This window comes from Lissotriton helveticus, chromosome 2_1, assembly GCF_964261635.1.
Source record: "Lissotriton helveticus chromosome 2_1, aLisHel1.1, whole genome shotgun sequence".
Lineage (NCBI taxonomy): Eukaryota > Metazoa > Chordata > Amphibia > Caudata > Salamandridae > Lissotriton > Lissotriton helveticus.
The window spans coordinates 1,601,960,682-1,601,975,318 of record NC_136059.1 but is presented as its reverse complement, the minus strand read 5'-3'; positions in this window follow the sequence as shown (position 1 = coordinate 1,601,975,318).

The window sequence follows — 14,637 nt, the reverse complement described above, 5'->3', positions numbered from 1 at the left end:
AATCTTGAGCATGAATCCACTGCTACCATGATATATTTATAGTTGCCATCCCTCTGTAAGGACCATAGTGGTCCAGGTAAATGCATGCTAATGGTTTAGCTGAAATTAAAAGGGGGGTCTGCGCCGGGCATTTCACTGTTGAAACCTTCATCTTCTGGCAGATTTCACATTCCAAAACATAGTTTCTGGTCTGTTTCTTCATGCACGGCCACCGGTATCTTTTTTTTAATAATGACATTGTGGCAGAAACACCTGCGTGTGCAGAGGCGAGCCCTTCATGTGCTGCTAAGATTAGTCCTAATCTATGTTCCATGTTTGGAATTACTCTATCCCCCACTCCAGGGATTCGAGCAAAAGGAACATTATTTACATCAGTCATATATGAGTACTTGAGTGGAAAGCCTTTTGGTAACGTTTTACCGTTGTCTTTATTAGAAGCGGCGACAGCCTGCATTATTTCGCTGTCTATTTTTGTTAATGAACAAGTGATTGCAGCTACGGAAGCCGTTTGCACAGCTGCCTTCGCGGCTTCATCAGCCAATGAATTCCCTGCAACGTGAACGCCATCACGCTGATGACTCAGTGTATGAATCATGTGAGTCTTTTGTAGTTCTTTCTGTAACAGAACTACTTGTTCGCAAAGCATTTTATGCTTAATTGTGCCACCTTTTGCATCTTTGAAACCGTTTAGAACCCAGTTCTGCAGATATTCATTGTAATACTGAATGCAGTAATACGAATCGCACACTATGAGTGTGGGGAATTCGCGATCGGTATTTTCAAGCGCCATCTTGAAAGCCTGTAGTTCAGCTCGCTGAGCTGTACAGTCTCCGAGTGATTGAGTTTTTGCGACCATTGGTCAGAATTTACCATCGCACCAGCGACCTTTAACAATCACGCACGCAGCACTATAAGCTTGTTTACCCCCAATTGCGGGCTGTGCTGATCCGTCTGTATGAATTATACATTTGTATTGTTCCAGAGGCAAAATTTCAGTTGGCAGAGGACATTCTTGTTCGTATTGTAGAAATTCTTGTGTTTTCAAGTAGGGGTCAAAAACGTATTCAAAGTCCGTTGCAGCCAGAGAGTTACCCATTGTATCCATCTTGGATGTAAAGCCTTTGCATTCTGAATGCTTGCTTTTGTCACTGCCTCTAAGGCAGGTACAGGAGTAACGACCATTATGCGTTTACCCTGCGCGAGAGCTCTCTCTTTTGCTACTGCAGTTTGAACCACTGTCAGAATTGTTTCTGGTGAAGTGAATTTCATTTCAGCTTGTGTGTATAAGTGTGATTTATAAGCAATTGGTACCTTTTCACCTTCATTAAAAGTTAAGTACGTGAATCCGGAACTTCCTGGGATTATTCTGATTACAAGGTTACGTATGTTTACGCGTGTCTGTAAATGTATTGTTGCTAACATGTCTGTTTGTACTGAACGCAAAATTTCTGTGTGTTTTTGAGTCCAATTAGTAGTTTTGAAATCAGGTTTGATAAATTTGTAGAGAGGTTTAATCCTTTCTGCGTAGTTTAGAATGTAAGTTCTTCAAAATTCAGGAAACCTAGAATTGACTGTAAGTTTTTCAGCGTTTTTGGAGGTTGGAGCAGCGCACACTTTTCTAAAAAGTTGGCTGCCAATCTTATGCCTTCACTTGATAACTCACATCCTAGAAAAAAGACATTGAGGTGGGCAATTCTTGATTTCTTAAAGTTGAATTTATACCCTTCAGCGGCGAATCCAAGTATAATGGTATTCACTCTGTTCAAGTGCCTGTCCAAGTCCTCGTCTGTTAGATAGATGTCATCGACATAAGATAATGCCTCATCATCATACGTTTGTAGTAACTCTGTTACTCTGGCAGAAATTAACCCCAGACTATTCTTGAATCTCTGGGGGAGACATAAGAAGTAACACAGTGTCCCGATAATTGAGAAAGCGGTCAAGTTCCTGCTTTCAGGTGCAGTGTTTTGACAGAAGAAACCGTTAGAAATATCTAATGTGGTTTTATATTTTTTACGCACAATGTTATTCATTGGTGCTGCACTGTGTGCATTTTTTACTGCAAAGGTTTTGCAACAATAGTTTAAATGTCTGCAGTCCAAAACTAGACAATATGTATTGTCTGGTTTGGAGACAGGAAACAAAGGACTGTTCATTGACGAGGCGCATGTTTCAATCACCCCTTGGTATTCAAGTTGATCTAAGATCTCCTTGACCTGTGTTTTAACTGTTCGCTTAACGGGATACTGCCTCTGTGCAGTTGGTTGTGATTTTAACTGGATTTTATGATGAGGGGAATCCTCATCCCATCCCACATGATTTTTATATAATGCTGGAGCCTGGGCTACAGCCTTTTTTCTGGCATAGGTGTATTTTAAGTCAATTTGAATATGGTTGGAGAAGGCTAACATAATGATGTCTTTGCCGTGTGGGCACTCCCTGACAAAGTTTAGTGGCCAGTCTTTTTCAGCTAGAAGAATGTCATAACCCTTGGAGAGCTTCTCCCAAAAGAATGCTCTTATTTTCCTAGTTATGTCCCCCTCCATCCGGAGTGTTACTTCATATAACTTATGGGGTACACTAACCCTGGTAACAGCAGTTTCAACTTGAATGTACTCATTCAAGTCAACTGTCTCCAGATGATCCTTCAAGATCTTGCGAGCTATGGTGACTTCTGCTGCGCTGTCCAGCATTGTCTGCGCCCACTCCCGATTCTTGAGTTGTGTCCTCAAGATCCTCGGCATGTTTTATTTTTAGACCTGCTACCATCTTTTTGGTGAATTGGATTTTCTTATTTTTTGGAAAATGTTGATCGTCTTTGGACTTCATGCGTTCTTCCTTGTGTTCTGACCGTCCTATTCTTTCCGATTTCTGTGAGGAAGTCTGAAAGGTACGAGAGGAACGTGTATCAGTATCTTGATATCTATAAGGTTTTCTCTAATTATCCCTATTCCTGAGGTTATACCTCTTTTCAGAGGGCCCCTTTTGAGGAGACCTTCCTCGGGACTGAGAACGCTTCTCATTAGAAGTTTGTTTAGTATTTTCCCACTTTTTTTTAGGAGTAGTGAGAGTGTTTTTAATAAATACCTTTTCAGGACTTTCTGTTACTTGGGGTTTTATTGATTTCCCACCCAAACTATCTCTACCTAGTTCTTCATAGGATTTTTCAATTATTCTAGCCAGTTCATATGGTTGCTCAGTTATGTCAATTTCCCTTATTTTTTGGCGGATCGCCACGGATGCTGCTTCACCTTTAATATTAGTTAATATTATAGCTGAGACCTGTTTTAAATATTTCAGTAATTTCATACCCATATTTAAAACAGATTCTGCCTCGTATTCATTTTGAATCTGTTTTGGTACGTCTGGTATTAGCGCAATAAACGGAACACCATGTGTTTTTGTGGAGAAACATCCTTTACAACGCAACTTTTACCATGCAGTGCCTTTACGACGCAACTTTTACAACGCAAACCATTACAACGCATTGCGCTGGGGGGCGCTCTAGGATAGGGAATACGTTTAATTTACTATCCAACACCTTCCCTAGTGTCCACGGGGACTGGAGTTGGAATAGTAAATTAAACTATTCACTATCCAGCACCCCAAAGCGCTAAGCGTTGTAAAGGTTTTCGTTGTAAAAACCGCGTTGTAAAGGCATGCGTGGTAAAAGCATGCGTTGTAATGTCATACATCCGTTTTTGTGTAGATTGCAGCAAAGACTGTACCCCAAGTGTCACAGTTCTCCAGGTGTGGTGCGATCCCCATTGGTAAACAGATCGTTAAAATTCTGTGTTTCTCATGAGGTGTACTGTCAGGAAATACTGTCACGATTTGAGTAATTTTTTGAGTTATCCAGAATGGAATTTGTTCCTTTTTTGCGGGTAATTTACCAATGACTGATTATATAGTCTGTGGTGTTATTTTATTTGGGTTCCCCTGGTGAGGGGTTTGTTGTGGAATCCTTACAGGAGGTTGGACTGTTAGAGTCCGCATGACATATTAGACCAATTGTCTATGTATTTTATTATATGTTTTAGTTGAACTAATAGTTCCTCTCTTGACATTTCTTCAATGTCAGAATGTGGTGTATAGCTGGCTAGTACCGGCCATGTTGCTCCTGGTCTACCTAGTGGACCGAACCTGGTAATGTTATTTTGATGTTGTATGGCGCCTTTAAACCAGAGCTGGTGCTCTTGGTAAGTTAGTGGAATTTCAACATCCTCGAAAGGAGTGTATTCCGTTGGAGTATCCTCTACTTTGTAGAAGTGAAACACGTGTGATACTGCATTTGCTTCAGGGAAGACTATCCATGAATAGAATACCTCTGTTTGCCGATATTCGTGTGCCTCTATGACAAAAATTACCCTACCACCTCTTGGTGATAGACCATTTGTTATAAGCTTTATAGTGATGGTTTTCCTTAAGTTTTCCAGGATGATTATAGCATCCGGGTCGGTTTCGTGGAAACCTGTAATGTTTAAACCCGGTTGGTTTGCAGTTGCTGCAGCTCTACCGGTTGCATTACTGTCGCCGTTAAGCGACATTTTGTTGACTTAAAGTTTGCAGAGCAAGTTTCAAGGAAACAAAGATAAGGTGCACAATATTTTGGAACACTGTACCCTTCAACGTTGAACAAACCAAAAACTAATGCATAGGATTTTCGTCCTATTCAGTTATGGCGGATATTTTATCCTTTTACCCACTCCAGACGTCTATTGGAGTATTTTATGGGAAAAAGGTCTCTGTGAAAAGCACGACTGAGTTACTCTAGTATCTAGCATTAAATTAGTGCCTTACCATCGTAGGGCACATATAGTGTAGTTCCTATAATCCCAATGGGCTCTGCGCATTGGAATAACATATCCTATAGACTTGACGTAGGACTCATGTCTACTAGGTCTCTATCAAATATATTAGACTTAAATGTGAGTGCCAGCTAGCTCAGAGGTCACTAGAAACTTTCTTGAATAAACAAGAAGGGATTAGTTTCTGACAACCGCATAAACATGACAACTTTGTTTCCCTAGGAATAAAACTGATCTTCAGAGTCCTGGAAACAATAGATAGATATTTTACTCAGTAAATCGTACATGCTTTGTTTCATGAGAGGTGCAGAGAAATAGAGAGATGGGCGTTTTCAATAAAAGGGTTCATTGAACAGTCTTCTTTCTAATGAAAGTAAAGTGAACTGCTACAATCGTAATACTGGTTGCAAAGTATAATGCGTAAGAAGAGTATTATCAAATAATACTGGTTTCTAAACCATAGATTAATACATACATAAATAACAAAGCTAAAAGTACTAAACTGGTGCTTCTAAAATACGCCTACCCCGATGTACCTAACCTAAGTCTAGTACAAGGGAAGAAGTAAGTGAGGTCTAGCATAGGTTTAGTTTTTCTTTGCCAATAATCTAACCAAGATTTCTCTTAGGGTCTAATCAACTCAGTACCTTGGTTTTAGAATGAAGGAGGTCTGGTATCTCTGTCTCGGGACTCGATTCCCCAACACCCCGGGAGGGGAGCTTGGAAACACTGAAGCTGGATTCTCGGCAAGAGAAAGGACAGCTTCTCGATCAGTGTGTCAGCTGGAGGGTCGGCTTCCTTCGGCACTTGCTGTAGTGAGGTGCGTCGGGAAAGTAGATAGACGAGCTGCTACGAACCACTGTGTGTTTGCTAGGGCAAGTGTAGGCATATTTATACCTTGAAGGTGCCTAGTTTGATGTAAAGTCGGACATAATAACGTCATCAAAGAACCCCAAGGGAATGGTAGTTCTTTGAAAACTCCATGATTTCTAGGACAAATCAATATTCAAGCAAGGGGATGTCCCTGACTGCTGAGGCCAAGTTTTCCAAGAAATCGTTGTGGCTTTTTGGAACAAGTGGAAGTAGCCATGCCTGTATTTGGACTGGATGTGTTATGTCAAAATATGGGTATGATTTCTATGCCTATATAAGGGCAATGTGAATTCTACCTATATAAGGGCATGAATCGGTAAATTACGCTTAGATTCTAAATTGCTACACAACACAACAGGAGGCCATCCCCGACCTCCCTATAAATGCACAGCAAACAGACTGAATGGGAAAATGTTTAGGCTTCCACTTAAAGGAGTGAATAGAATGTAAGGATTCAAGGGGGCTAAAAAGGAAGAAGTAGCTATATTTCATTTATCGCCCTGTGCATACATAAGGGCGACCTGCTTTTTACTTGGATTGGGAAACTCTGCAGCAGAACAAGTATACTGGAAAACATTCTAGAAGAGAAAACGACCTCCCCTACCACAGGGTGTCATCATAGCACTAATCTCTGCATCAATGTCACAAGCAGGACACAAATACCTTCCAGTGGCATCTGTGGAAGGAGTATTTCTCATTTACAATATTGTAGTAATTGAACTGGGTCCAGCCATAGATATATGTAGGTTTTTATAATGATATGTATGCTCAAATGCACTTCAGTATGTACTGGTTCTAATGTATGCCAGACTGACAATGAACTCCTACACCTAGAAGCCAAGAACCCACTGTGGGGAAGGGAAGCTTTTGATAGATTTCACTACGCCGCTTCTACAAGGCTTTTTGCGGGGGAACACCCACCCTACACACATTATACCTGATGTAGGTATAATGTAGCAGAGGTCTTTAAAAAGTGATGCATCAGCTCAGATGCGTCACTTTGTAAATATGGCACAACATAGTGCATTTTTTCGCCACTGGTGTGTCACAAAAAGTGACGCAATGGCGGCGCAAAAGTGTTGCGAGGCCTGTACTGTGTCTTTGATACCCAGGCACCGCCAGAGTAGAGCAGGAGGTGGATGACTGGTAGAGGAAAGACCGGAGCTATATGAGAGAATAATAGATGACAGCAACAAAAAACATGTCCTACCGGATTGGTAGGAATCAGCAGTGACCTCAATTCAGCAGGAGTGGAGAGCACTGCACCAATCTCTGTACCACTGAGAGGCAAATCAGCATGATATACAAGCTACTTGAAATGCAACACACTGACAGTGATTGACAATGCACTAGTGATGTGTAGGGTTTAGCACTGCAACATAATATTTTAGTTGTTTCACCAGAACTGGATGGTGATATGCATCCACAGCATGTTGGACTCAGGCTGTATAGGGTGCGCATGAGTATGAGCCATTCATTCTTCAGATAACACTTCTCCGAGATTGGGATAATATCCATTTTTAACAAGTCTGTTGGTTGGACTCACATGTCGACATTTGAGGCTCATTTTGACTGGGGAGCAAGTGAAGGGACTCTTCAGGTGTGGTGTGATGTGAGTGTGGCATAGGAGGTTAAGGGTGGTTGTTGCCGCTGAGGTCTAAATGTTCTGCAGCCTTCTGGTGACTTTTATGTTGATCCCAGCACAGAGTGTGTTCGTGTTGTTCTTGGTTTTCTGGGAGTGGATTGGGAGCCATTTGAAAATCTTCCTCAGCATCTTCAAGGCATGAAAGCATAATACGATGATAGCATTGGCATGGGTGGTCCGGTCAAGTTTGTTGTCAATGATAATCTCAGAGTTTTTAGTAATGGTGATTGCAATGGGTGTTGGTCCCAGCTCTGTGGGGTACCAGGTAAAATCCACAGTGATGTCCTCTTCATGAAGATCACAACTTCAGTATTGTCAGTTTTCAGGTTTAGACAGTTGGTCTTTATTCAATGTGCAATTTTAGTCATGCAGGCATTGAACTTGATCAGGTATTGGGTGTCTTTCTGTGAGGGAGCAAATACGTTGTGTGCTTTTGGGATAGGAGAGGGTGCTCATGTCGTGAGAGTGGATGGTGCCGGCTAGAGGAATCATGTATGCATTAAAGAGGGTTGCAAATGATGTTCTGAGCCTCTGACGAGTAGGCTGGCTGACTGGGTCCTTCCAGTCAGGAAGGAGCAGAACCATCAGAGTGTGTGCCATTGGATTCCTATGTCATGAAGGCAGTGAATGAGGATGGGGTGGAAGACTGCAGAGGGTTCAAGGAGGATGAGGGCCACCATGTCTGCTCCATCCAGAGTCTTGAGTAAGTCATCTGTGGCAGGGATAAGGGCAGTTTCCATGCTGTGGTTGGGTTTTAAATCAGACTGAGTGGTGTCAAAGAGTTGGTGGTTGTTGAGGTATTCGGTGAAGTGTCTGTTGATGATTTTCTCTAAGACCTTGGCCGGAATGGTAGCAGGTAGATCGTTCTATAGTTGGTGAGTGTTGAAGTATCCACACAGGGTTTATTCAGCAAAAGGTGAACAGTTGCATGTTTACAAGCATCTATGAAGGTTGAAGAAGTTCTGCTGGGTTGCATTCCTCTAAAGAAGGTGCGGTGGGAACAGCTGCCAATAGGGCTCCTGAGTGAATGGACTTCATGGTGGTAGTGGTAGTGGTTTCTTCTGGGATGATGAAGGACCATGTGGTAAGCAGTAATTCTCAGGATAAGATCAGGAGGCATTGACTAGGTCTGTTGTGGTCATTGCGGATTGAAGTTGCAATAAATAGTCAGACTTTGTTGCCGAAGAAGTGAGAAAGATTGTTGTAGAGGGGGTTATAGAGTTAAGGCAGCCACTTGTGAAGTGACATTTTTAACAATGGTGAAGATTTCTTTGTTTCTGTTGGTGATGGCATTGATGCAGCTCACGATAGCAGCACGTTTGGTGGCCAAGATGATCGGTGATAATATCTTATAAAGGATTCAAATGTCACTTTTGTCCTGACTTATTCTTCATTTGCTTTCCAGTAGAATGCAGTGTTGTTTCATCAGTCGGAGTTCCTCTGTGTACCAAATGGCCTGGGGTCTGGATTGTGTTGTATTACTGCGTTTGAGGGGGGCAGGGAGTCAGTGCAGGAAGTGATGCAATTGTTGAAATTCTTGGTAGCTTAGTGAGCCTGTTGCTGTGGTCGGGTTTGTGGGTGTTGAGAGCGATGTCCCAGAATCTGACAGTGCTGCTATTCCATTTGCTGGGGCTTATCTGTTCTGTAAGAGCACAGGATGAGACTGGGATGATACATTTGACATGGGTATGGTCTGTCCAGGGGAGTGGTAAGGGTTTGTTGACTCAGATGCTTTTGAAGGTGGCTAAAATAGGGTTCAGGAGGTGTCCAGTAATGTAGGTGTGTCCCTTTACTTGGTAGGTGAGGCCAGGGCCGGCTTTAGGGCAGTGCAACCGGTGTGGCCACACTGGGTGCTGACCTCTGGAGGGGGTGCTGTCCTCAGGGGGGGGCGCTCTGTTTAGCAACAACTTATGAGTGGACAGATGAGGGGCACTGTTGCCGGGTGGTAGTTAGAGAATCCAAGGAGAGGCGGTCATGGGTTTTGGGGGCACCAAGAATTATTGTTGTATAGGGCGCCACCAGTGCTATGGCTGGCCTGGGTGAGGCCCAATCTTCCAAAGTCGTTATGAATGCTTTTGAGGTGAGGTTGGAGTAGTCTTCCAGGTGGAAGTGCAGGTCTCGGGGTAGGATATAATTGCTATCATCAAGGTCAAGTGCTGCAAAGAAGTCTGTGATGGTGTCAGTGAAGTTTGTGCATGGTCTCAGTCATCTATAGATGAATGTGCAGCACAGGCGGAAAATGACCATAACATGGAGACAGGCATTCCATTCTGGGGGATGACATGTCCATGGATGTGATTCAGCTGATGGTGTTCCTGTGGATGATGGCAATTCCGACTCTGGGCTTGCAAAGTCTTTGCTTGCTAGCCCTCTTGTGGCCAGTGAGATGTTTGAGGTGATGTTAGATGCCAATGCTGGGTTCAGCCATGTTTCTGTGAGAAAAAGTAGTTCCAAGACACTGTCATGCCCAGATCTCTGTGTCATGTTTAATGAGTAAGCTGGTGCTGAGAAATATGCACGTAAGTGTGGAGTGTTGTGTGAGTGGTTGCAGCACTGTGTGAGTGTGAGACAGTGGGTTGCTGAGTGATGTAGGCACATAGGCAATACGTCTTGGGTATGGGTAAGTGCATGAAAACTTGCAGGAATCTCAGGAGAAAGCTCCACCAGCATGTTGTGGTGTGAAGAGGTTGCATAAGTTGCATAATTTGGAGTACCCGCTTGGGTTGAGGGCATGGAGGATCACAGCATGGAGCGGCAGTACAGGAGTGGATGGGTGAAGACAGGCTTGCCTTTGGCATCCCTACTACATGTGTCCAGTACATGTGTCCACTGGGCATCCCCGCTGTGGCAGACGTTAAGTTGGTCCTGTGATGGGGGAGGAGGGATGTCACTTCCTGTGTAGATGGATGATGGAAAATCCAGTGATATCCCTTCCTGTGCAGATCAATGATGGGAAATTGAGTGATGTAATGCCTGTACAGATAGATGATAGGAAATCCAGTGATTTAACTTCCTGTGCAGATGGATTATTTAAATGGGTCCTCTAGCTTGGCTTCTTTTTTTTTAAATACAGTTTTGGTGGGAAAACAGTTATGCCACTTCCTGCGCATATGGATGATGGGAAATCCAGTGATGTCACTTCCTGTGCAGGTGGATAATGGGAAATTCAGTGATGCATTTTTCTGTGCAGGTGGATGATGCGAAATGAGTCCTCTTGCTTGGCTTCTTTGTTTAAAGACAGTTGTGTCCGTTTATAGATAGATGAAAACTGCAGGTCACTGAAGAGGAAAGTTTCTCTAATTTAAAAAATAAATACATTGTGCATCATCTTATGTTAAGTACTGTTCTGCCACTGTCTTGAAATCAAACAGGAACTATATTCAGAGATATGTTACTTCATGCTTGTAGTGAAGTTATCGCCATTTCTAGTCTAATTAGTAGCTAGTAGGGCTGTGTCCTAATATGATGCTATATTGTACCTTAGTCTTTCCATTTGGGCTGAAAATTTGGTGTCATCCACAGTGGTATATTTTTTTTTAAAAAGCAGAAGGAATTCAGGGTGCGTGGGGTGCATTGCATGTTGTGGTTTGAGGCTAGCATAGTCTTTGAATTTATAGAAGACAAAGAATTATTGGTGTACATGTCTGACTGTCGGTAAATTTACAATTAATAATTCTTTTTGAGAGTGGCAAGCTACAACTGTAATAAAAATACCTCTGTGCTTGTTTTTCTTTCTGACGAGCTGACACGCCGCATCTTTGAATGCATCTGTGACTCACCATATTCATGTGCACAGGGATGGTTCGGCTATGCCAACGGTTTCTTCTGCGATTCTCCAGGGACTACATGGCAGAGCAGTGCAGTTCACACAGGAGGAAAGTTTCCAATGACACAACACATGCCATGGATTTTAAAGAGTGACAAGACACAACAGTTTGATAATGATGTTCTTTCATTCCTCTTACCGGCCAGAAGTGTTCGCGAGTGCTGCAATCTCGTCTGGGACGCCACTGCCATCCGCAATTGCCTGCTTCTTTGGGGAAACCACAGTTTCCATCAGCCCTTGCGGCGCACACGCCGCGCACCGCTGCCTGAGCGCCAGGAGGTGCTGAAAAGGGGGCCAGGGCTTCCGGAGGGCGGGAGCCCGTTCTTTCCTTCCCCTTACCGGCCAGAAGTGTTTGCGAGTGCTGCAATCTCGCCTGGGACGCCACTGCCATCCGCCATTGCCTGCATCTTTGGGGAAACCACAGTTCCCATGAGCCCTTGCAGCGTGCACGCTGTGCACCGCTGCCTGAGCGCCAGGAGGCGCTGAAAAGGGACATGGGCGCACCGGGCCAAGCCCAGGCCAAGCCCAGGCCAAGGGCGGGCCCGTTTGAGCCTATTTGAGACCGGACGAGGCTGGGCTGGGCCCCCCCTCTAAATCCTGCTACATACCAAGGTTAGTCCATACTTATGCATTGATGCCCCTTTGTGGGTACTGATTTTTCGGTACAATTGCTGATATTGTGCCTAGCTTATGATGAATATCGGCCAAGGCAAGGAGAGGAATACCCAAATAGGCAGAAGCGTGGCTGGGACTTTGGACCAGTTCATAATCAGAGCCAGCTCTGTCTTTGCCCAGACCGAGCGTCGCCTATCTCTAGACCCCTTGCAATTAAAACGATCTTCATTGGGTGGTCTGATGTCTGCACACTCACTCAAACATTGTTCATTTATAGGCACAGATCCTCATGACTTGGTGGGGGTAGCAATTAGTCTCCACTAGTACCAGTGAACATTTCTACAATAATGGAGTCTCCGTCTAGTCCTACGCCTGTTGAGCTAGTGCAAGAAGGTACAGCTTGCAGGACATTTCCACGCGTTACTACAAGGTCTGTGCCCAAATCCAAATCCCAAGTCATGGAACAACTACCGGAGCCGGCCACAAAGAGAAAGCGGGGAGGGGGCCCCCAAAGGCAAAGAAATGCAAAGATGCCTAAAACAAACAGGAATGGTGGGTCTGCGCCTATAACACCGTCATCGATAATCGAGCCTCAGACAACCACCCCCTTATTGGGCGCTCCAAAGTTGGTGTTCCCTCACTTGAAGTCGACGAGGGTTTATGGGTCAGAATAGGGGCCCTAATCTCTGCATCTTTGTCCCCAATTCTTGAGAGATTGACACTAATTGAGAAAAAACTATCTAATTTTGAACTGTTTGTTATGTCTAATCTTGGTTCCATTAAGGCGTCACTAGGGGAAAATAATCAGTCCTCTGAAACAATACCAAATGTGTTGTGTAACCCCGCAAATGTCAATTCCCCTCCAGGCATCCCTATTACATCTAATTCAATGTTTTTATCATCTAGTTGGAATGGGGGGGGCTGGTACTGCTTCTGAAGTTGATGTATTGGCTTGTGGAGGCTATGCAGGTGACACAGGGGATACATCTTGTGAATTTTCCCAGCTTATTCCAAGTACTCCTAGGGTGGAGGGAGGCAGACCCTGTGTAGGGACAGCAAGTAACATTCAACAAACTAACCCTATTTGTGGTTTAGATAACCAATTTACTTCTGTTCCTGGGCTTTCTGGTCATGATTCCCTAGTAGCGCACTATGGATTGGCTAATAGCTTGTCCAGAAACAATTATAAGGTTTTACATCTCCCACCTACCGCCGTCCCACTAGTGGTGGTTCTGAGGAATGTTCCGACCTTACAAGCTGGGTAGACTGATTCCACTGAGCAGTTAATAGCAAAAACAATGCACTGGCTCAGTGTACATTTGAAGGAAGCAGGGGTATGGAGGTGGGATATTTGTAATCAATTGATAATGGCCAGACGTTCATCTTGGGTTGGATATTGGAGGGGTGACTGTGTGGTTGCCAATTTCAACAATGAGCACATAGTTAGACTCCTACTGGAGTGTCTTGGGAGAAATGAAGGGCACTGTCCCGGAAAAATATCTCTTCTGCCCCTAGGGTTTTTCAACAGACCTCGTTATTATTCCCCGCTAGGAGGGAGGGTCCGTAGTGTCCACCATAGAGCCATAGGCCGACCATTGATCTTAACCTAGTCAATAGATTTGCTCCTTTGTCTGGCCTAGATGCCTGTGTTTGAAAGTTACCTGCATACCCAACAGGGACAGAGAACACCCCTAATCAAATCGTTGCTCCCCATGTGATAGATCCAAGCCTCCAGTTAATAATAACTAGCGAGTCACAGTGTGCTGTGGACTTGACACCAATAGAACAAGGTGTAGGATCAAATCCCAGCACACTGAGGATTTTATCTTGGAACATCGCTGGTCTGCTATTGAAGACTAGCTCCTCTGACTGGTCTAACTTCATAGAGTCCTATGATGTTATTGTCTTTCAGGAGACCTTGTCTCTGAGTACGATTTACGGCCAGGATACCTGGCATTTGGTAAGTCAGCTTTTGCAAGCTTTAAAGGGCGACCCTCAGGTGGATTAACTACTTTCGTTAGACAACAGGCGGGTTATCAGGCAAAAGAATTAGGGATTGATAACCCGGATATTCAGGTCATTAAAATAAACCTTGAGTACGAACCCGAGTTTATATTGATAAATGTCTATGCTAGAGGGCTGGTGCGTGGCAAGGTTTCACCGACCATCTCCAGCCAGGATACATTTATTAAATCATTAAAAGGGTCATGTAATCGGATTATTGCGGGGGATTTTAATTGCATGTTCGAGCCGCTCAGCTTAGAAGACGGGAGCCTCACTAGTGGTGAGGATGCTATTTGGGGTGTTCCGTCCTTGATGCACGCTCCAATTAAGAAATGGACAGAAGCTGTCCTACACTTAAAAAGTCTAACACTGGAGAGGGGGCTTTGGGATGTCAACGGAAGATCTAATCAGACAGTAAAGGCAACCCCACTATTACCAACGGGCTAAGAAGCAGCAGGAACAACTACTTCTTCATTAATTTAGAATTTTTGCAGAGGGTGAGGGACAAGGAGATTTTGAAAAGATCGGAGAGTGATCATGATCCCCTGATATTGTCATAAGAGGTAAGGTGCTGCCCTCCGCCGAGGGGTACTACGGATATTGTAACAGCAGACGTAATTCTGTTTAAGGACTGCCGTAGGTTAAAATGGGCACAGATCTCTGAGGATGAGGGTACTATGGTTCAGATTAAGTCAACTCTCGTAGATTCTCTTACTGCCCTCTCACAACTTGACCTTAATGAGGCAACTCTTCCTGCCCTTACAACAGCTCACGAGGCCCTGTTCGCTAAGTAGAGATCCTTGTTTCACAAAACCCCAAAAAAGAACTAAAAAGTACCCTATCCACAAGTCAGCAAAGTAGTACGA